Source organism: Schistocerca piceifrons, chromosome 6 (assembly GCF_021461385.2).
Source record: "Schistocerca piceifrons isolate TAMUIC-IGC-003096 chromosome 6, iqSchPice1.1, whole genome shotgun sequence".
Taxonomy (NCBI): Eukaryota; Metazoa; Arthropoda; class Insecta; order Orthoptera; family Acrididae; genus Schistocerca; species Schistocerca piceifrons.
The window spans coordinates 238,756,985-238,779,038 of NC_060143.1; positions in this window are offsets into that span (position 1 = coordinate 238,756,985).

The following is a 22,054-nucleotide window of genomic DNA, read 5'->3' on the forward strand; positions in this document are numbered from 1 at the left end:
CGGACGAGGGAGGCCGTATCGAGGTTGTTGCTGGGAAGACCTGAATGAGTAAGCACGCTCTGCTCTATCGCTCCGATAGTTAGCGAAGATTTAGAATTCCATGTTCACTTTGAACTTGGAAGCAGCTTCCCTGCTGAGGAAAGCCACTATGGTATTTCCTAGAATCATCTCGGTTAGGAGAAATAGGGAGATGATTTATTTTACCAAGTAATTTCATGGGAATTTGTGTTCACTGCATTTGGGAGTGAACAGGCGCTCATTGGCGAGTAATACTCAGAACTGCTCAATTTGCATTTCAGTGTGAGTGTGAAGTATATATGCAAAGTGTATTTTATTTAAATGTGTTTATTGACTACTGATTGTGGAGAGATTGTAACACGTGGTCCGCAGACCCCGTGCATTTCTTGGTGAGAAGCTTCAGCTCGATGTAATCACATTTCGTGATCGAGCTGGATCTTCTACGTAAATTCACGCGTGTGATTTAATTGTTCCTTCATAATATCCAGTAAAAAAACTCGCGGAGTTAGTTAAACGTGAAGACGGGACTTGCCTGAATTAAAGTTACAGTTGGAACCATGTGCTCTCTCCCAATGTTGTCCCACTTGGTGTATGGGAACCTTCCTCTTTTATCTGTTAGATAAAATGAATAGAATGAATGATAGTGTGTGTGTGTGTGTGTGGCTAAGTGATGATAGAAATGTGCAGGCGGTAGTCATTGTCGATTCACGGCACATGTTAGCCGGATGTTTAACTAAGTTTACTTAGATATTATACTATTTGTATCACGCCAGCATCCCGTGGTAAGTGAGAGGGAATATTTGAGATGGTAATGTTTATTGGATAAATGTGATTGTGTTATTATATAAATATGTTACAGTGACTTCTCCCAGCCACACCATATTCCCTTATCATTTCACAGAATATTTGGTATGCTTTTTTCAGTTAATCACCTGTCTATGTCCCACTCATGGGCATATTTCATTTAATAAACTCTGTAAGGTGGTATTAAAACTTCATTATAATAATATTCTAATTCTAACTTGATCAAAACCACCAAATAAAACTTTAGTTTGAGTATTGATGCTTGTTGCTGCAAATGGCCGCCGGCGTCTTCTATAGCACAGGTGCCATTTATAAAACTGAGGAGGCCTGCTGAGGGTGTGGAAAGCAAGTATCATGCATAATGGCGACCCCGCCAGGATCTCATTCAGTTTAGGAACCCTTTGTGATGCTGGGAGATTGCTAGGATGGGCTAACAAAATTAAATTTCCACAACATTCACAATTCCTATTTGTGAATAGAACCAGCGTTGAGAATACGGCGTTGAATATACTGCGTTGCTTGTGATTTTATTTGTGTGATTTTGGGGGAAATTTTCTTGTGTGTATTTATCCATGTATTTTGGGGGAATTTCAAACGTGTTAGGCTGCGTGTGACTAAATAAATGGGTTAGGTTATGTGTGACCAAATAAATGTACTAGGTTGCGTGTGAAATTAACTTACGTTAAGCTGTGAGAATTTGTCGCGATTCGTGCAGCGAAAGTAGAAAGTCTGTTTTCCACGAGGGAAGCCGTTATTTAGGCACTTAGTCCGAAACGTAAGCCTAGTGTCCAGAATGGAGACACGTGCTCGCTCGAGGAGCGGTGCTAGGGAAAACTGGCCTGGTGAGGAGGAAGTTATCCTCAATTAGGTAGCCGCGGAGAGAGACGTGGCAGGCAACGGGAATTACCAAGATTTCAGCGGTGCTACGGCAATGTTGAACTTGGAAAATGAGCAGGCCAATTCCTCACCAAATAGCGGGACTTCGGACCCGAGTGCGAGTGCAGATGAATTAGAGAATGCAACGAGTATCCAAAATGCGCTGACCAATGCAGACACAAATAGTAACACGTGGATGACCGAATTGGTCAAAATGATGGAAAAGAACGCGAGAACGATCTTAAGCGGAGTAAATTCCAGATTAGAAGAAAATAATAAAAGGCACGAAGAATATAATAAAAGGCAGGAAGCGAAATTCGAGGGCATGATGTCCGAAATCGAAGGGGTTCGAAAGGACGTCAATGAGAAATTCGAAGTGGTTGGCAGTAAACTAAACACCCTCGAAAAGGAAGAAAAAAAAGTTAGGATCGAAATGAAAACCCGAGGAGAAAAATTAGAAAAGGGGCTCCAAACTTTAAGGGAACGATGCATTACCGAAAAGAAAAAGGTAATAGCGCGAGTAAAAGCAGTAGAAGCAACGCAAGAAAAGGTTCACGAAAACAGTAGGGCAATTGTGGATCTTGAGGAAAAGATAGATACGATTAAAACATTAAATAGCGAGGAGACAAAGAAAGTAAAGGAGGAGTTAGTAAATCTCGCGGGGAAGGTTGCGGACTTAACAATATCAGAGGGAAGCGAGAGTGCTGCAATTCTGAACTCGAGGGATAACGGGGAGATACAGGCATTGCGGAAATTTCAAGAAGGCCAATGCGAAGTCAATAGGCGGCAACGGATAGTTACCAATGCTATATGTGAACGCATGGACTACACCTAAAACCGTGCGCAGATCCATACCGGAGGGAAGTGGAAGGCTTCGACTACAAGCACTTTCTCTCCGTACGGAAGTTCGAAGTCTTTAGAAATTCTGTGAACGGAATCCACCCACGGGCTTTCTTGGAGCAGTACCAATTCTGCCTTCCGCCCAGTTGGCCGGATGAGTATAAAATCGAGTTCATGTGCGGGCATCTTGAGGCTGAACCCGCAGTACGGATGAGAGCCATAGCGAGAAATTGTAAAACGGTGAAGGAATTTCAGCGTGAATTTCTCTCGGCATATTGGTCCGAAGCTGCGCAAGATCGGGTGAAACATCAGATAATGATGCTGCCGAGTCTTAGTCAATCCGGTTTCGCGAGTCCTGCAAGACTGTTTGAAAACATGTTGCAGAATAACCAATTCTTGTACAACCCTTACAGTCCGGGTGAACTGATAAGGCTGTGTATAATGAAGCTTCCAGCGCAGCTTCGCCATATCATATTAGCCGGGCGTTGTAAGGACGGTTTAGAGTCGTTTAAATTATTCCTACAAGAATTGGAGTATGATATAGGACAATGTATACCGGAAAGGGTACAGACCGCAGGAGGAGAGGACGTAGGAAGAAATAGGAGAGTGAGTCGCGGTCGCAGTAAAACGCGGAAGCGTACAAGCTCACATGTAGCGGAGCATGCGAATACCAGTTTCCAGCCATACAAGGCGAATTGGAAAAATGGTAACAAGCATGGCTACTACAAAGCCCAGGGACACAATGGCCGGCACGACGGGCACGATAACCGGGATAAAGGTAGGAACAACCACGGGAATCGTGCGAATTCACCACAAAATAGGGGTGAAGGAAGCGAACAGGCCACAGGGAGAAAGAGAAGGGAAAATATCACCGACGACGTAGAAATCAGATCGGCCGATCCACGGAGGAATGCTCCAGAACCAGGAGGATATCAAACATTATGACCTGTGCCAATCGAGGGAGACAACCTTAGACGACCCCCGATAAAGAATAACCGCGAGATAAGGTACATTGGTCAGGACGACATTAGAGAAACATTACTGGAGGAGCAGACGGATAACCGGATTTCGGCCGTCAGCCCAGTAATTGCGATCTCGGTGAAAGGAATTTCACTGGACTGCATAGTCGACACGGGAAGCCCGGTTTCGATCGTTAGTGAGGCCGCATTCCAGAAATGCGAGGAGACGGGAACTTTGCCGACTTTGCCGTTGCGGGGTACAAAGGTGAAGGGAGCGATATACGGGAAAAGTGTAGAAGTCAAGTGGCAGACTAGGATTACGTTCCAATGCCAGGGCGAAGAGTTCGAGGCAAACTTCTTCATTGTGCCCCTAATGAACACCGAAATGATTCTCGGGATGGATTTTATGAGCGCTCACCAGGCAATTGTAGACCTGGGTGGAGGCATCATTTCTCTGAACAGAGATGGAAACCCCGTAGAATTAAAGTTCAATAATTGGGACCTACGGGACGGAGCGGAAACTAGCTGCCTACGAATTCTCACTTACCCGGAATTGCGCCCTGAGCCGGAGATCCTCATAAACTGTGTAAATGGCGTGAGTTTACCGTCCTCCACGCATGGAAAGGATGAGGTCTTCGAGCGAATAATTGAGGAAAGCATGCGCAATGTAGGAGACGTGCCAGAGGATGCCCGTGTACGATTATTAGAAGTTCTGAGGAACCATGAGAAAATATTATCAGACGCACCGGGTGCGATAAGGAACCTCGAGTACAAATTCCAAATACGAGAACATAAAAGGTTCTTCGTCAGGCCATACCCGATTCCACTAGCGCATAAAGAATAGGTCAAGAAGGAGATTGCGAAGATGTTAGAACAAGACGTTATAAAACGCGCCATGAGTACATACAACTCACCACTCCTAGTAGTACCGAAAAGAGACGGATCTGTGAGGTTGGTGCTGGATTCTCGGCAAATAAATACGGCAATAAAGGCAGAAACAGACAGACTGGAAAGCCTGGAGCAATTATTGCAACGGTTTCATGGAGTGAAGGTGTTATCCTCCATAGACTTGCGAGCTAGTTACTGGCAAATCGTGCTGCATCAAGAGTGTAGGCAGTATACCGCGTTTTTATGCTACGGTAACTGCTACCAATTCAAACGGCTTCCGATCGGGTTGAATTTTTCGGCGGCGGCGTTCATACGAGGCTTGAACAGCATCCTTCCGGAAGACCTGCGTGAAATAATTACGGTCTACGTCGACCACGTATTAGTCTCGGAAAGTTCATGGGAGGAACATAAAGAAGTATTAAATCGATTATTAGACGCCTTTGAGAGAGCAGGAATAACCGTAAACCTGGAAAAGTCGCAGTTCTGGCGCCAGAAGATAAAGTTCCTGGGACATATAGTTTCGGTGGACGGGATACAAACGGACCCGGACAAAATCAAGGCAATTGCGGAGTTCCCAAGACCCACGACTAAGCGACAACTAAGAGGATTCTTAGGAGTCGCGAATTTCTTTAAGAAATTTGTAAACCTAAGTGTGCTGTCCACGCCACGTCTTTGCGCGCTTACTGGCAAGAACACGATCTGGTACTGGGACGAGCAAGCACAGAATGAGTTCGTGAGGTTAAAGAAAGCATTGGTGAATGCACCGATTCTCGCGCATCCAGATTTGAGTAGGGAATTTTATCTGATGACGGATAGCTCGTTAAACGGCCTCGGCGCGGTTCTCTTCCAAGGGGAAGACGAGAAGGATATGTTGACATGGAAGCCCGTATCTTTCGCGAGTAGAGTGCTGTCGAGGGCAGAGAGAAATCACTCGGTGACGGAACTCGAGGGACTCGCTGTCGTCTTTGCGTTTAGCAAATTTCGGTACTTCCTGTATGGGAGAAATACTAAAGTGTTCACCGACCATTGGGCATTACAATTTCTGATGTCGGCAAAGTTGGCCCACGGCAGGTTAGCTCGCTGGGCGCTGTATCTACCGGAGTTCGATTTCACAATTAAATAAATTCCAGGAGAAAAAAACCTGACTGCAGATGCGTTGTCTCGGGCTCCGATAGGTCAAAAACACGGCATAGACGGTGACCCGGGCGAGAATAATTTCAGTATTCTCTACCTGAAAAACGTCACGTTCGAAAACTTTGTGACGATGTCACTAAAGAATGTCGGGCGCGAACAAGAGAAGGACCCGATACTAAATGAGGTGAAAGAGAAGTGGAAGGACAGGTCCCAGGCTGCTATTCGGCAGTACTACCGAATAGAGAACGGAATCCTCTTCCGGAAACGGAGCATAGAAGATCCGCGATGGCTGGTGGTAATACCTGAGGAGCTAATAAATAAGCTAGTATGGTATATACACCTAAGTTACGGACACTTCGGAGCACGGAAGTGCTTCCAGAAGTTACGAAAGGCCTGTTACTTCAATAACATGCTAAAGAGGATACAGCGGGTAATTAGAGTGTGTAAACCATGCCAAAGGACGAAACCGCCCACCACATCTTTTGCTGCACCGATGTACCCGATCATTCTAAGCAGGTTGCGAGAGGTCGCCGCGGTGGACTTGTTCGGGCCAATAACTCAAACGAAATCTGGCTACGCGTTCATTCTTGTAGCCGTGGAATTGACGTCGAAGTTCGTTTGCTTTACTCCGCTGAGGAAAGGAACGGGGAAAACGGTGGCGGCGGCATTCGCGAACGATTTCGTGCGCGAGGTCGGGCCGGTGAAACGAGTGATATCGGATAACGGACCGCAATTCCGATCTAAACATTGGCTGCGGATGTTGAGGCGGAGGAAAATAAACCCGAATTTTATATCCTTGTTCCAGCCGTCGTCTAATCCCGCCGTGAGAATAATGAAGGAATTAGGGCGGCTGTGCAGGCTGTACTGTTATAGGAAGCATAACACGTGGGACATACACCTAAAGGCGTTCCAGGACATCTTAAATGAATTGCCAAATGCCTCCACGATGTTGCCACCAGTGTTAGTGCTAAAGAATAAGGAGCCCCCTAATCGAATCTGGGAAGTAATACCTTCGCCAAAGGAAAGACAACCAAGACACAAGGAGGTCGTTGATCTCGCACTGGAAAATATCAAGAGTGCGGCAGACCGGAGGCAAAAGGCGTACCAAAAGAAAACAAGAAAAATAAAATTCTTCATTGGACAGAAGGTGTGGGTTCGGTCACACAAACTGTCAAACAGAGGTAAGGGAATCTGCAAGAAGTTCCTAAGGGTGCACAATGGTCCGTACCGTGTGTGCCGTATCCCTCATCCGAACGCAATAGAAGTACAGACACTGAGGACGAGAAAATCGAGAGGGCTTCATCACGTATCAAACGTGAAACCCCTCATTGAATAAAAACTGTGGAACAATAGAATATAGGTAAAATAGATTTAGGGTATATTGTAAATGTTGTGTGTAAAATGTATTAGGATAAATTGTATTCCGAGCAATAAGATGTACCATGTGATCAATGAGCAGACAAGTCGCACATGAAAGTAAGGAGAGTAAGGACAAAATTACTCCAGAAGGAGATAAATATGTAAGGAGAAGGATTAATCCGTATCCAGAAGTTGTGTTACAGGAAGGAGCGGTAGCCAGAATGAAGAGGAACGATGCAAAAACCTCAAATGAGGTGTACAAAGGAAAAAGGGTGTAAGTTATGGTAGAAACCGGTTGTAGTGGGAGTAGCGGTAATTGTGTGTGTAGGATTTTGTTACTATAAGGCATGTTTTGGTTGTTAATTATATGTGTCGTAGTTGTTACGATAGTGCATGTTTTGTAGTTAATTCTCTGTTATACCTGTTACAGTAGCGCATGTACTGTAAACTAGAGGGGAAGGTTGCCCTAAATGAGAAATTGTGGCTGCGAAATGTGTGACGTCACAAGGAATGCTTGCTATGTGACTAGTAAAGAGTGCCTATGTGTGTATGTTGCATTTATGTGAGAAGAGTGAGAAATGAATGACTGAAGGACGTGGAAGTGTGATAAGTTAGTCTTAAGAATACTATAGATCATAATCTAAAACAAATGGAATTCTAGTTCTATCCATTTCTTGTCCATCAGCAAAGAAAATATCGTAGATTAATGTTGATTAAAATATCCCTATTATAAAGCCACTGAGGGATCAAATAAGGAATAAAAAACGGTTGTAAATTGATAGGATAATGATTCATGTATGAAAAGGCGGCTAAATTAAAAGCCATGTTAAAATATTATTGGAAGGATAACGCCCATAAGGCACAGTAGGAGAAGGAGAGAGAGAAATAGAATCTGAGTAATGTAGGAAGATCTTATGGATTGCTGAGAACAGTCGGGGACTGTGATGGAAAATTTGTGTGAAATGTATCGGTATAGCCAAGCTTCCCTGAGTTTAAATTAGCAACCAGGGGAGAATGCAGCCGAGGAGACCGAGTCGCCGATGCACGCAATTAGCGGCTAGACGTCGGGCGAGCGCACGGCTCTTGGGATTCCCTAAGTGACGGCCGTTGTCCGCGACTGTGTCAACACGCGCCGGAGGCGATTACCGGGCCTCCCACATGCAGGAACAAAGCGGTGGCTATCCAGGTAGCCGGCCGCAATCACGGAACAGACGAACAGCGAGCGGCGGTGACCTACATATGCCGAGTGCCCGCGCCAGCAGGTGACACGCCCCCAACTCTGAGGGCGCCGCACAGCAGCAGATGGTAACGGGCAGTCCGTATGGACGACCCGTGAGGTGACGCGCTGCCACGCCTGGTAGACATCGTCACAAACAAACCCGGGATGGAAACTGCAGCACCCGCAAGAGGCGAGCTTGGCGTGTCCGGGTCAGGCGTTGCGGTGCAGCAGATCAAGGAAGGAGAACCGGTGCGCGCCAGGGGCGTGGCACCAGTGGCGGCGTGTCAACAACGTCACCACCACACCTACAACGTCCGCAGTACCGATTCAAGAGGCATGTCAAACTCACCACTTGAGTCGGACATGCCGGGACTGCAGACGGAAGAGAGAGGCGAGTGACGTTACCGAGGGGGTGACGTCAGGAGTGTGGCTGTCGGCAATAATTGCGGATCAAGCAATAAAGGAAACAAAAGAAAAATTCGTGGAGAAGAAGTAAAAACTTTGAGGTTCGCCGATGACATTGTAATTCTGTCAGAGACAGCAAAGGACTTGGAAGAGCAGTTGAACGGAATGGACAGTGTCTTGAAAGGAGGATATATGATGAACATCAACAAAAGCAAAACGAGGATAATGGAATGTAGTCAAATTAAATCGGGTGATGCTGAGGGGATTAGATTAGGAAATGAGACACTTAAAGTAGTAAAGGAGTTTTGCTATTTAGGGAGTAAAATAACTGATGATGATCGAAGTAGAGAGGATATAAAATGTAGACTGGCAATGGCAAGGAAAGCGTTTCTGAAGAAGAGAAATTTGTTAACATCGAATATAGATTTAAGCGTCAGGAAGTCGTTTCTGAAAGTATTTGTATGGAGTGTAGCCATGTATGGAAGTGAAACATGGACGATAAATAGTTTCGACAAGAAGAGAATAGAAGCTTTCGAAATGTGGTGCTACAGAAGAATGCTGAAGATAAGGTGGGTAGATCACGTAACTAATGAGGAGGCATTGAATAGGATTGGGGAGAAGAGAAGTTTGTGGCACAACTTGACTAGTAGAAGGGATCGGTTGGTAGGACATGTTCTGAGGCATCAAGGGATCACCAATTTAGCATTGGAGGGCAGCGTGGAGGGTAAAAATCGTAGAGGGAGACCAAGAGATGAATACACTAAGCAGATTCAGAAGGATGTAGGTTGCAGTAGATACTGGGAGATGAAGAAGCATGCACAGGATAGAGTAGCATGGAGAGCTGCATCAAACCAGTCTCAGGACTGAAGACCACAACAACAACATGCTCACATATCGACGAGCGGTAGCCAGACGGGTCCGGGCGCTCACGATGCGGCACGCGGCGACGACTGCGAGAGGGATGCTATTCTGCCCTGGAGGTCGACGCCCACCTGACGCGGAAACGCGTGCCACCACGTCCTGAGGCAGCCATCAACGCGAGGCAACATGGGTCCTGGGGAGCTGACAAAGGTGAGGGAGCGGCCTGATGCAAGGAGGCGGCCTACATGATGGACGGAGAGCCTGCAGTCGCTGACACCTGCAGAATAACTTCCTCCCCTGTCCTCCAAGTAGCCCAAAACTGTTGTCCTCCAAGTACCCCGATCCCATAGTGAAGTGCAAGGGGTTTGAAAGTGCCACGTACATTCAATATGTAGCGCGTGTTTACTTTTCAGCAGAACTGATTTTGCATATATTATGTTAGTTACTAAAGTAAATAGGGAAAGAGATAAAAAAAAAAAAAAACTTTACCACGTCAATCCAGCAATGAACGAACGAAATTGCTTAAAAATGTAATGTGATTTACTGAAAATTTCTCTAACTAATAGATTTTGTATGTTTTCTATGCTTCGCAAATGTTTCAAAGTGGGATACAAATGCGAAAAGACGCTAAGAATTTAAATGCCCACAAGCTTAATACCAACTTATCTATATGTTGTATGAAATTCATTATATAATTTGTTTAAATTGTGCAATTTCAAGAATTTATGTGTTTTGATAGATCTTGTGAAATATTTCAAAGTGGGACACACTGGCAACAGGACTTTAATAATTTAGGTGCCCACAAAGATTTAAATGTCTAGTATATAAGAACTGATTATGTTTGTCGAAAAATTTAAAGTTTTCACTCATGTTACATTTGAAAAACGGATTCTTGGCCTAGATGATAGGTAAAATTTGTGTTAAATTGAAATATTAATGGTATATTGTATATGTTTCAAAGATGGTGTTTAAGAGGGGCATAGGGCCATATGTTTATCTGTTAATAACTGCATAATGCTCTCAGAAGGAGATAACCATGTGTGAGGGTTTTGAATGTTAAATTTTGTAGTCTGAGTTTTGAATTTGAATAATATGTTATATGGAACAGATGAGGAGGATGTGTAATAAACTCAGTAAAGAATCAGATAGATAAATGACACACCTCCGACCACTAGGTTAAAAAAAAAAAATGCTTGAAAGTGCCCTTCCAAAAGCAAGGAGACTTGCTGCCCATTTTTTCGTCAGAAGGGGAGGGTTATGTAACGGCTCCATGTAAGCAGCTACATGGCTCGACCCCACAACAAAAGACACCTGAGTGCCCTTCCGACACTCAGGGAAGAGTCTGATGATAATTAGTAAGATAGGGTTATTTAAATATAGACGATCATTTTAATATTAGATATGGTAATTGTCTGCAAAGTGTGAATGCGAACGTATGCGTATGATGAGGTATGCGTGAGATGTCAGCTGTGGGTGTGCTATAGGCATAGTGGAAGTGTAGCCAACCTCGGATCGAGTAGAGCGCGACTGCATTGGACCAGAGAGGCATAAGCTCCACGCACGTCATTAGCGCTCGTTAGGTTAGCAAATAACCGTGTGCGGTATCTTTGAGTCCTTGAGGCCACGATGTGTGGACCCGGACGAGGGAGACCTTATCGGGGTTGTTGCTGGGAAGACCTGAGTGAGTAAGCACGCTCTGCTCTATCGCTTCGATAGTTAGCGAGGATTTAGAATTCCATGTTCACTTTGAACTTGGAAGCAGCTTCCCTGCTGAGGAAAGCCACTATGGTATTTCCTAGAGTCATCTCGGTTAGGAGAGATAGGGAGATGATTTATTTTGCCAAGTAATTTCATGGGAATTTGTGTTCACTGCATTTGGGAGTGAACAGGCGCTCATTGCCGAGTAATACTCAGAACTGCTCAATTTGCATTTCAGTGTGAGTGTGAAGTATATATGCGAAGTGTATTTTATTTAAATGTGTTTATTGACTACTGATTGTGGAGAGATTGTAACACGTGGTCCGCAGACCCCGTGCATTTCTTGGTGAGAAGCTTCAGCTCGACGTAATCACATTTCGTGATCGAGCTGGATCTTCTACGTAAATTCACGCGTGTGATTTAATTGTTCCTTCATAATATCCAGTAAAACTCGCGGAGTTAGTTAAACGTGAAGACGGGACTTGCCCGAATTAAAGTTACAGTTGGAACCATGTGCTCTCTCCCAATGTTGTCCCACTTGGTGTATGGGAACCTTCCTCTTTTATCTGTTAGATAAAATGAATAGAGTGAATGTTAGTGTGTGTGTGTGTGTGTGTGTGGCTAAGTGATGATAGAAATGTGCAGGCGGTAGTCATTGTCGATTCACGGCGCATGTTAGCCGGATGTTTAACTAAGTTTACTTAGATATTATACTATTTGTATCACGCCAGCATTCCGTGATAAGTGAGAGGGAATATTTGAGATGGTAATGTTTATTGAATAAATGTGATTGTGTTATTATATAAATATGTTACAGTGACTTCTCCCAGCCGCACCATATTCCCTTATCATTTCACAGAATATTTGGTATGCGTATTTCAGTGAATCACCTGTCTATGTCCCACTCATGGGCACATTACATTTAATAATCTCTGTAAGGTGGTATTAAAACTTCATTATAATAATATTCTAATTCTAACTTGATCAAAACCACCGAATAAAACTTAAGTTTGAGTATTGATGCTTGTTGCTGCAAATGGCCGCTCTCGTCTTCTATAGTACAAGTGCCATTTATAAAATTGAGGAGGCCTGCCGAGGGTGCGGAAAGCAAGTATCATGCAATAGGAACAATTAGAAAGCAACAGACGCTATAATCACGGCGCCGAATTCGACTGCTACGTGATAACATGTGTGGCACTCATATAGCCGCTGTGAGTGAGAACAGACAGCGCTGAAACTCTGTATAGGGAAGCCGAGACCGTCCTTTCCCCCTTCTCTTGTAGCAGTCTAGCCGTCTGCAATTATTAGTAAGTTGAAATCACGTCATGTGATACTTCTCTCCGTATTGGGCCTTCCTGTTAGGAGTGTAATGTGACGTGTTGCGTATTTTCGCAAGTAGCCAATGAAGTAATGCCACAGTGTTGTGCAATTTGCTGCACTTTTCCAGGACAGAAGAGACGGAAAATTTTATAGATTCCTGCTGGAGAGAGAGACACAGCATCAAGAATTTCAATGTACTGAACCAAGTTGTTGGGTAATGACAGTAAATCCTTGAGGTTTCAGTTATTTTTTGCACGTGATTTTGTATATGGTTGGTAGACTCAAGTACAGATGATGTCTAACTGAACGAGCACGTCTGATTATTGGTTCACTTATTTCATAGCTGACGCTGAATTCTTAAACATTGTTTAGTGCTGTTTTCATTCATTTGCGTAGCTTTAGTATGTTGTTACAGAGAGACAGAAAAAGTAGTAGATAAGAAAACCATAAGGACACGCAAATGTAATCAAAATAATACTGTTGATTTTTGTTATTTTTCTGTATTTTGTAGCTGGTTGTACGCTATGTTCAGCAATTTTAAATGAAAAAGCTAGATATAATATTTCCGTCAATCGGAGCATGTTAATGTGTTTTGAGGGAAGTTCAGAACATACACCGATGATCCGAAACTTTATGACCGCCTAACATAAAGGCTTGTTGGTCAACCTTAGTAAAGAAATACAGCAGTGGTATACGCGACACTGATTCACCAAGTCCTTGTTATGTTAGTCCTCGGTAGGTTTGCAGGGCTATGAGGCACCACATCTGTAAATTGCGGGTCGGTACTTTGAGGGCGCTGGCCTGGCACCCGATAAAGTTCCAGATGTGTTCCGTCGGTTTCATATCAATAGAATTTGGTGATTAATACATGAACGTGAGCTCACTATTAGGCTCCTAGAACTATTGTGGCACGATTCTGGGCCTGTGACACGGACAGTTATTCCTCTAGAAGAAGATAACGGCGTTGGGGAGTCACAAAGCATGAAGGAATCCATATGGTCCGTAATGATGACTATCACAACTATTACAACTATTTCAGCTGAATGTCACCCCACGAACAATGATGATCCCAACAGCCTGTGTGCAGGGTGCAGTGAATGTTCTGAACAGCGGATCGCCTGGCTGACGGCGTATCTAGACATGACCATCGATCTGGCTGACACGTTTCTCCTGATCCACGGTTCACTCTCGATCCTGTATCCATTTCAGTAGCAACGGACGATGTCGTTGAGTCAATTTGGACACACATATGGGTCGTTTGTTGTGCACTCTCATGTTCGACAATATGCGTGGACGAGGATTTCCGAAACACTTCTGCCTGCACGAGCATCTTTCTTTGTCTTAAGATTCGCCGCAGATCACGGACTGTCCTGCCTCAAAGAGCGGGTAGTCTTCCGACCTTCGCTGAATGACACGACGAGAGGGCGTGTGACGACCTTCGTTCTGCTTCTGGTTTCACCGCCCTTCAAGCACTTTCCATTGATGGTGACGACAGCAGTACGCAAACCGTCTACCAGGTTCACCGTTTCTGAGGTGATCGTTCCCTTGTCCAGGGCCACATGGGTATGATCTTTATCAAAGTCACGTATGTCAGTGGGTTTCCCCATTTGCACCCCGTATCATTGCTAAAAGGATTCCTAATTCGTCTCAGCCTCCACTTATCTTCCTTTATTACCACGTTACTTCCAAGCAACGCCACCAGGGAACATTCCATCCCGCGGTGGGCAGTGGTCATATTGTCTTGGCTCATCGGTGCAAATACAATGGACTGTAAATGTATGTATCAGTTGTACTGTGGTAGAGACTGGAGTGTGTGGGCCGCTAGCTATCAAGCAAGGATATTGTGAGTGCTTCATGACTGGGTGAAATACTGGTACGGAGGATAAGGTTCATGTTATGTCCAATGTCTCTCAGGCATGTATGTTTCGAACGCTACTTTGTAGAAGTAAAAACTCCTTGCGGAAAATATAACACTATTACTACTGACCTAGTACATAACATACTGTTTTACAAAATGATTTCGATAAGAAACTTTGCAGAACCAAAATTTTAAAGGTGATCACGTAAATAAACCTTGCTTGTTCAGTAGTAACAAGTTTTTTATGGCAAGTGAATTTTAAATTGCATTAACGAAAATTCACGCAGAGCTGCAAAGTTTGACTGACAGCTTTGATCTTCATTTGTGTAGGTGTGTTTTCTGACTAATGTGGGTTATCTTTTTCTGCTGCTGAGGTTTTGAGATCATGGGTGTAAATCTGCTACGTGTTTGACCTTGCTATAGTGGCAGGAACTGTGGAATCCGTCACTGTCACTCTCAGTAAATTATAGTAGGAAACCTCTTTGTGAGACACAACAGTTGGCGCTCGTGGAATCACACAGCCGTTCCATTCACCGCCGCAGCCCACCATCATAGTACGAGGGTCTGAGCAAGGTAAAATACTGACCGATACCTGTTACCATTGAAATAAATATTTTTGGGTTGGAGAATGTTTGTGATCCATTTTTAAAGTACTTCTTAATCATCATTAAGAATCCAGTCTGTGAAAGTGACATATAATCTCTGCAAAAAAGATCGAGCTCGTTAAAACTTACGAATACATCTCTAGTCTATCTGACTCTCATGTCTTGACCTTTCAAAATACACTGCACTGCATTGTATCACTAAACACCCGTTTTATGGAAGCATTCATTACCTCGTACGGTACAGACATGATGTTTATTCAATGATCTCTTCTCGATACTGGACAAAGATCTAGTTTTCTCATTATTTATACGTAAGGCCAATGATTTGAAAAACCATAGGTACGTGAAACCAGCGCATTATTTATCTTACGTTCTTCCACGAAGAGCACCAACTTCTGGTGTCTACGTTTCTATGACGTATGATACGTATCAGGTCCACTGACACTTTCAGTTTGTGACTACCGTGTCACTGGGCGATAGCACTGATCGGGCCTGTTGATAAGTCACACCACTCCTGGCCACTAACACAAACTCCAGAATAAGTTCTACAGTGTGCACTGTAGTATGCCTGTTTTGTAGCTTTTTGATAGTTCTGGGAAAAATAGCCCAGCAGGCATACAGGAGAGCTGTTAACGGACTGGAAACTTGTAGAGGTACCTCTACCACTTCCACGTCTTGAAGTGACTGCAGCTGATTTGCTGAATACTTCCGTTTGGTGATCTACTTTGCAATCCTCTAACAACCAGATCAACTTGACAGAAAATCCTAGGAAGTTATGGTCTTACGTTAAATCAGTAAGTGGATCGAAACAGCATATCCAGACACTCTGGGAAGATAATGGCATTGAAACAGAGGATGACACTCGTAAATCTGAAATACTGAACACCTTTTTACAAAGCTGTTTCACAGAGGAAGACCGCACTGCAGTTCCTTCTCTAAATCCTCGCACGAACGAAAAAATGGCTGACATCGAAATAAGTGTCCAAGGAACAGAAAAGCAACTGAAATCACTCAACAGAGGAAAGTCCACTGGACCTAACGGGATACCAATTCGATTCTACGCAGAGTATGCGAAAGAACTTGCCCCCTTTCTAACAGCCGTGTATCGCAAATCTCTAGAGGAACGGAAGGTTCCAAATGATCGGAAAAGAGCACAGGTAGTTGTAGTTTACAAGAAGGGTCGTCGACCAGATGCGCAAAACTATAAGCCTATATCTCTGACATCGATCTGTTGTAGAATTTTAGAACATGTTTTTTTGCTCGCGTATCATGTCATTTCTGGATACCCAGAATCTACTCTGTAGGAATCAACATGGATTCCGGAAACAGCGATCGTGTGAGACCCAACTCGCTTTATTTGTTCATGAGACCCAGAAAATATTAGATACAGGCTCCCAGGTAGATGCCATTTTCCTTGATTTCCCGAGGGCATTCGATGCGGCCCTCACTGTCACCTGATAAACAAAGTAAGAGCCTACGGAATATCAGACCAGCTGTGTGGCTGTATTGAAGAGTTTTTAGCAAACAGAACGCACCCTGTTGTTCTCAATGGAGAGACATCTACAGACGTTAAAGTAACCTCTGGCGTGCAACAGGGGAGTGTTATGGGACCATTGCTTTTCAATATATATATATATGACCAAGTAGATAGTGTCGGAAGTTCGATGCGGCTTTTCGCGGATGATGCTGTAGTATACAGAGAAGTTGCAGCATTACAAAATTGCTGCGAAATGCAGGAAGATCTGCAGCGGATAGGCACTTGGTGCAGGAAGTGGCAACTGACCCTTAACATAGACAAATGTAATGTATTGCGAATACATAGAAAGAAGGTTCCTTTATTGTATGATTATATGATAGCGGAACCAACACTGGTAGCAGTTACCTCTGTAAAATATCTGGGAGTATGCATACGGAACCATTTGAAGTGGAATGATCATATAAAATTAATTGTTGGTACGGCGGGTGCCAGGTTGAGATTCATTGGGAGAGTCCTTAGAAAATATAGTCCATCAACAAAGGAGGTGGCTTACAAAACACTCGTTGACCTTTACTTGAGTATTGCTCATCAGTGTGGGATCCGTACCAAGTCGGGTTGACAGAGAAGGTAGAGAAGATCCAAAGAAGAGCGGCGCGTTTCGTCACAGTGTTATTTGATAAGCGTGATAGAATTACGGAGATGTTTAGCAGACTCAAGTGGCAGACTCTGCAAGAGAGGCGCTCTGCATCGCAGTGTAGCTTGCTGTACAGGTTTCGAGAGGGTGCTTTTCTGGATAAGGTATCGAATATATTGCTTCCCCCTACTTATGCCTCCCGAGGAAATCACGAATGTAAAAATAGAGAGATTCGAGCGCGGAAGGAGGCTTTCCGGCGCTCGTTCTTCCCGCGAACCATACGCGATTGGAACAGGAAAGGGGGGTAATGACAGTGTCACGCAAAGTGTCCTCCACCACACACCGTTGGGTGGTTTGCGGAGTGTAAATGTAGATGTAGATGTAGAACTTAGTTTTAAATGGAGCAATATTTATTAGCGAAGAATTCCAATTCTGTCATTACATGCACAAAAATTCAACCTGCCCATTGATGTGTTCCAAAATTACACTGTAAAATTGTAAAATAGAGAAAAGCTACATTTTGATCCTGATTTGGCCGTGACTCACGCAGAAGTGGCGCTTTTGGCGTCTTTGGTGTCTTTGGTTGCTGTATTTCCAGAAGACATAGTTGGCGTCAGCAGTTACCTTAAATTATTATTATTTCTTATCGCTAGTGCTACACGAGTATAGAATATGTTACACTCATAATCTTTACAAAACAATCCTTGCTGTCATAGACTACAGAAATATTTTACAAAAATAATTATATCTAAGGTTATTGTGCCCTTATATGTCCCCCACATATATTAAAACCTTTCATGAAAGTTAAACTGGTGCATACAGTTTTGTTTAAAAGCAAAAAATTTAAACTCAAATATTAAATACATCAATTACGTTAATTAATCACTAAACATAATGATAGACTCTACTTGGTTAATAATTATACCAGCAAACTAATTTCTTCATATATAAACAGTTTTATAACTAAATGTTCGACAGAGTAATTATACACAAACTTCACAAGATAGAGGCATTAAACATTGGTGTTCATACACCTGTAGCATGTATAAGAAAGATCTATTATCTTACTGAAGCAAAATGCTATACCATCTGTTAAAAAAGTTAACTACTATACTATTTGCATTAAGACAGCCATTATACTATGTCGATAACAAGTGAATACACATTACGTAATTACTGCGACTGTTGTATCATAGCTTGACCGAATGCTCAAAAAGTTCAAATGTGTGTGAATTCCTAAGTGACCAAACTGCTGAGGTCATCGGTCCCTATACCCACACATTACTTACACTAACTTAAGCTAAGTTATGTTAAGAACAACACACGCACATAACGCCCGACGGAGGATTCGCACCTCCGGCGGTAGGGGCGGCGAAATCCGTGAAATGGCGCCTGAAACCGCGCGGCCACTCCGCGCGGCTACCTTGACCGAGACTGCAAGCATATACACGTTTGTAAAACGGGGCAAGTTACGTAATAATAATGTGTACAAAGCCTATGTATTAAACGGTTCTAGTGAAGCATTTCAAAATATACATATACCAACAGAAAGCAAATAAACTGTAACTGACTCATTAAAAACGCGAAGTGTGGCCAGTAGTTTTATTGGAAAGCATATTTACGTCAATATACATCTCACTAACCCGAAAGAGCATCATGGTATTACCTATGGTTCAATGTTTTCTCGAAAATTATCATTTGAAACAAGTTACTAATTTATTGCACAGTTTACATTCCACTTATACAATAAAATGCACCTTAAATTGCTTCAAAAGCATATATTTGACTTGATTTCATCACATCACAGAACACCAGTGACGTATGCAATACACTGTATGTTAGTTGCTCTGGTGTTAATACGTTGCCTACTTGTTGAGCGGCGCTCCGCACACAGTCACAAAATTTCTTGATGTATTTTGCTGCGATGTTTACGATGCTGGAGACTAAGAAAAGCGTTGTAAAATCGTCGTAATCACATCTCCAGTTTCTCTGTTTACGAAGCACTCTCTAGATGTTTAGTTGTACTTCAGACCTAGTTTCTTGAGGCACTGTGGTGTAATAACGACGCCGTTGCGGGCTAAACGAGGCGTTGTGTGGGTCGTGACAGCTTGCAAGGGATGGGAATACGGTAGCGTCGTGCTGCTGTACTGTGGGTGTCCTGCTTTGTTGACGTCTATAACGCGTGATACGAGTCGGTGACGTGAGTTTCCTACAGCTCCTTGCGATGAACTGCAGCATGCCGCTTCAAGTCCTGCCAGTATGCAAACACGAAAGTAATTATTATCGCTGTGAACTACATGTTGTCACGTTGCCTCCGCTCCGTCTCGGGTCCTGGCTGTGTAGAAACTGACGAAAAACACTGGACACGTTCATTGGAGTGGTCTTCTGCTGTAGCGTCCCACGAAGCACACAGTCTGACAGCGTTTGCTAAGCGGTCCAGTGCAAAGTAATATTTTTCACCAGCGCACTGTAGTTAAGTACACGTTGGTTATAATTCAACTTTAGGGGCCTGCCACGGAAAACGAGTGATCGTAGAGCAACGAAACTTCGTGGAAACATTCGCAAGGCATGCGGAAGAGAAATAAAGAATAAAATATTGAAAAAAGTTTAGTTTTCATCTCAGAATTGTTGCTCAATGTGACGACCACTTGCATCCACGACAGCCTGTAACAGCACTAGGGATACCGATTCACAACTGTTGGCAACATTTTTCGAGTGGTGGACAACAGGAAGCGCAGCTGTCGCGACACAGCTCGTACACTGCTCGTAGACCGCACGTTGCGTCCAGCATTCTCATCCATGGCGACGGTAACTTCTTGTACAATTTATGCCGCAGTTGACCGGCGGCCTCTCCCAGGAGCAATTCCCAGAAAGCCAGTTAATTTGAACTTCCGAACCACGTTCTTCAACCCTGGTCGGAAAGAGGACCTCCCGGTATCGCTTTAGCGTATCGATACTCGCGAAGAACAGAAGCGCTGTTGTTGTTGTTTCGATTAATCAACTTCACGAGTAAAGGCCAGCTCACCTTATCCAGATCCAAGTAGACTGTCTGCAACTGTAACGCACGCTGATGATGGTGTTACAGCCCACGTCGCCGTACCAGTAGCGGCGCCTAACGGCAAGTCATGGCACTAACACTACAAACAACGCAAATCCTGCAGCGCACAAGTCTGAACTTCATTCCTATAAAGGTGGGTATCTATACGATCAACGATTTCCTATCTACACTGTCTCACATAGCGAAAGTTTAATTGTAACCGCCCTGTACTACTCTACGGAGCTCCAGCTGCGGATGAATTTAAATTCGAACATTCATGTAGTGACCCCATTTTATGTGTTTGCCAGCTGAATAACATTTACAGACTGCTCGGTATCTTGTGAATAGACGCTGTACTGAAGAATGACCAACTTATAAATCTCTTATATCAGAGTACATTTCTACATTCAGATCTACTGTCAGCAACTGATGCTGCAACGACAGCAACAAGGTTGTGTATTATTTTTACTGTTTGATATTAGATGTGGAATAAATTAATATCTGAGTACGTTGCTGATGGACGGCATCTGTTCCTCGCTCCTGTATCCTTTAAAGACCCACACACTGTGCAAAAGAAGTTAAAACAATTGCAGACGATATGAAATGGAATGAGCATGTAGGGACTGAAGTAGAGAAGGCGAATGGTCAGCTTCGCTTTATTGAGAGAATATTAGGAAAGTGTGGTTCATTTGTAAAAGAGACCGCGTATAGAACATCAATGGGAATCATTTTTGATTACTGCCAGAGAGTTTGGGATCCCCACTAAGAAGGATTAAAAGAAGACATTGTAGCAATTCAGAAGCGGTCTGCTAAATTTGTTACCGGTTGCTTCGATGCACACAAAGTTTTATGGAAATGCTCTAGGAACTCAAATGGGAATCTCGGGAAAGAAGGCGATGTGCATTTCGAAGAGGACTGGCATCTGAAGCTGACTGCAGAACGATTCTACCACAGGGAACGTACATTCTGTTTAAGCGTCACGACGATAAGAGAAATTAGGTCTCATATGGGGACGTTTCTGCCCCACGCAAATAGAGCGAGCAAAACCGGAAAGGAAATGACTGGTAGTCGCACAAGATGCCCTCAGCCACCCACCATCAGGTGGCTTCGGAGCATGTATCTAGATGTAGATATAGAATGGTTGACACTGTCATCTCTTATGTCCGTTTCCTCCTCATTCAAAACGTGTACAATATATCCTTTAGTCTATGTGACCATTGCGGACAATATACACTGCTGGAAATGGAAAAAAGAACACATTGACACCGGTGTGTCAGACCCACCATACTTGCTCTGGACACTGCGAGAGGGCTGTACAAGCAATGATCACACGCACGGCACAGCGGACACACCAGGAACCGCGGTGTTGGCCGTCGAATGGCGCTAGCTGCGCAGCATTTGTGCACCACCGCCGTCAGTGTCAGTCAGTTTGCCGTGGCATACGGAGCTCCATCGCAGTCTTTAACACTGGTAGCATGCCGCGACAGCGTGGACATGAACCGTATGTGCAGTTGACGGACTTTGAGCGAGGGCGTATAGTGGGCATGCGGGAGGCCGGGTGGACGTACCGCCGAATTGCTCAACACGTGGGGCGTGAGGTCTCCACAGTACATCGATGTTGTCACCAGTGGTCGGCGGAAGGTGCACGTGCCCGTCGACCTGGGACCGGACCGCAGCGACGCACGGATGCACGCCAAGACCGTAGGATCCTACGCAGTGCCGTAGGGGACCGCACCGCCACTTCCCAGCAAATTAGGGACACTGTTGCTCCTGGGGTATCGGCGAGGACCATTCGCAACCGTCTCCATGAAGCTGGGCTACGGTCCCGCACACCGTTAGGCCGTCTTCCGCTCACGCCCCAACATCGTGCAGCCCGCCTCCAGTGGTGTCGCGACAGGCGTGAATGGAGGGACGAATGGAGACGTGTCGTCTTCAGCGATGAGAGTCGCTTCTGCCTTGGTGCCAATGATGGTCGTATGCGTGTTTGGCGCCGTGCAGGTGAGCGCCACAATCAGGACTGCATACGACCGAGGCACACAGGGCCAACACCCGGCATCATGGT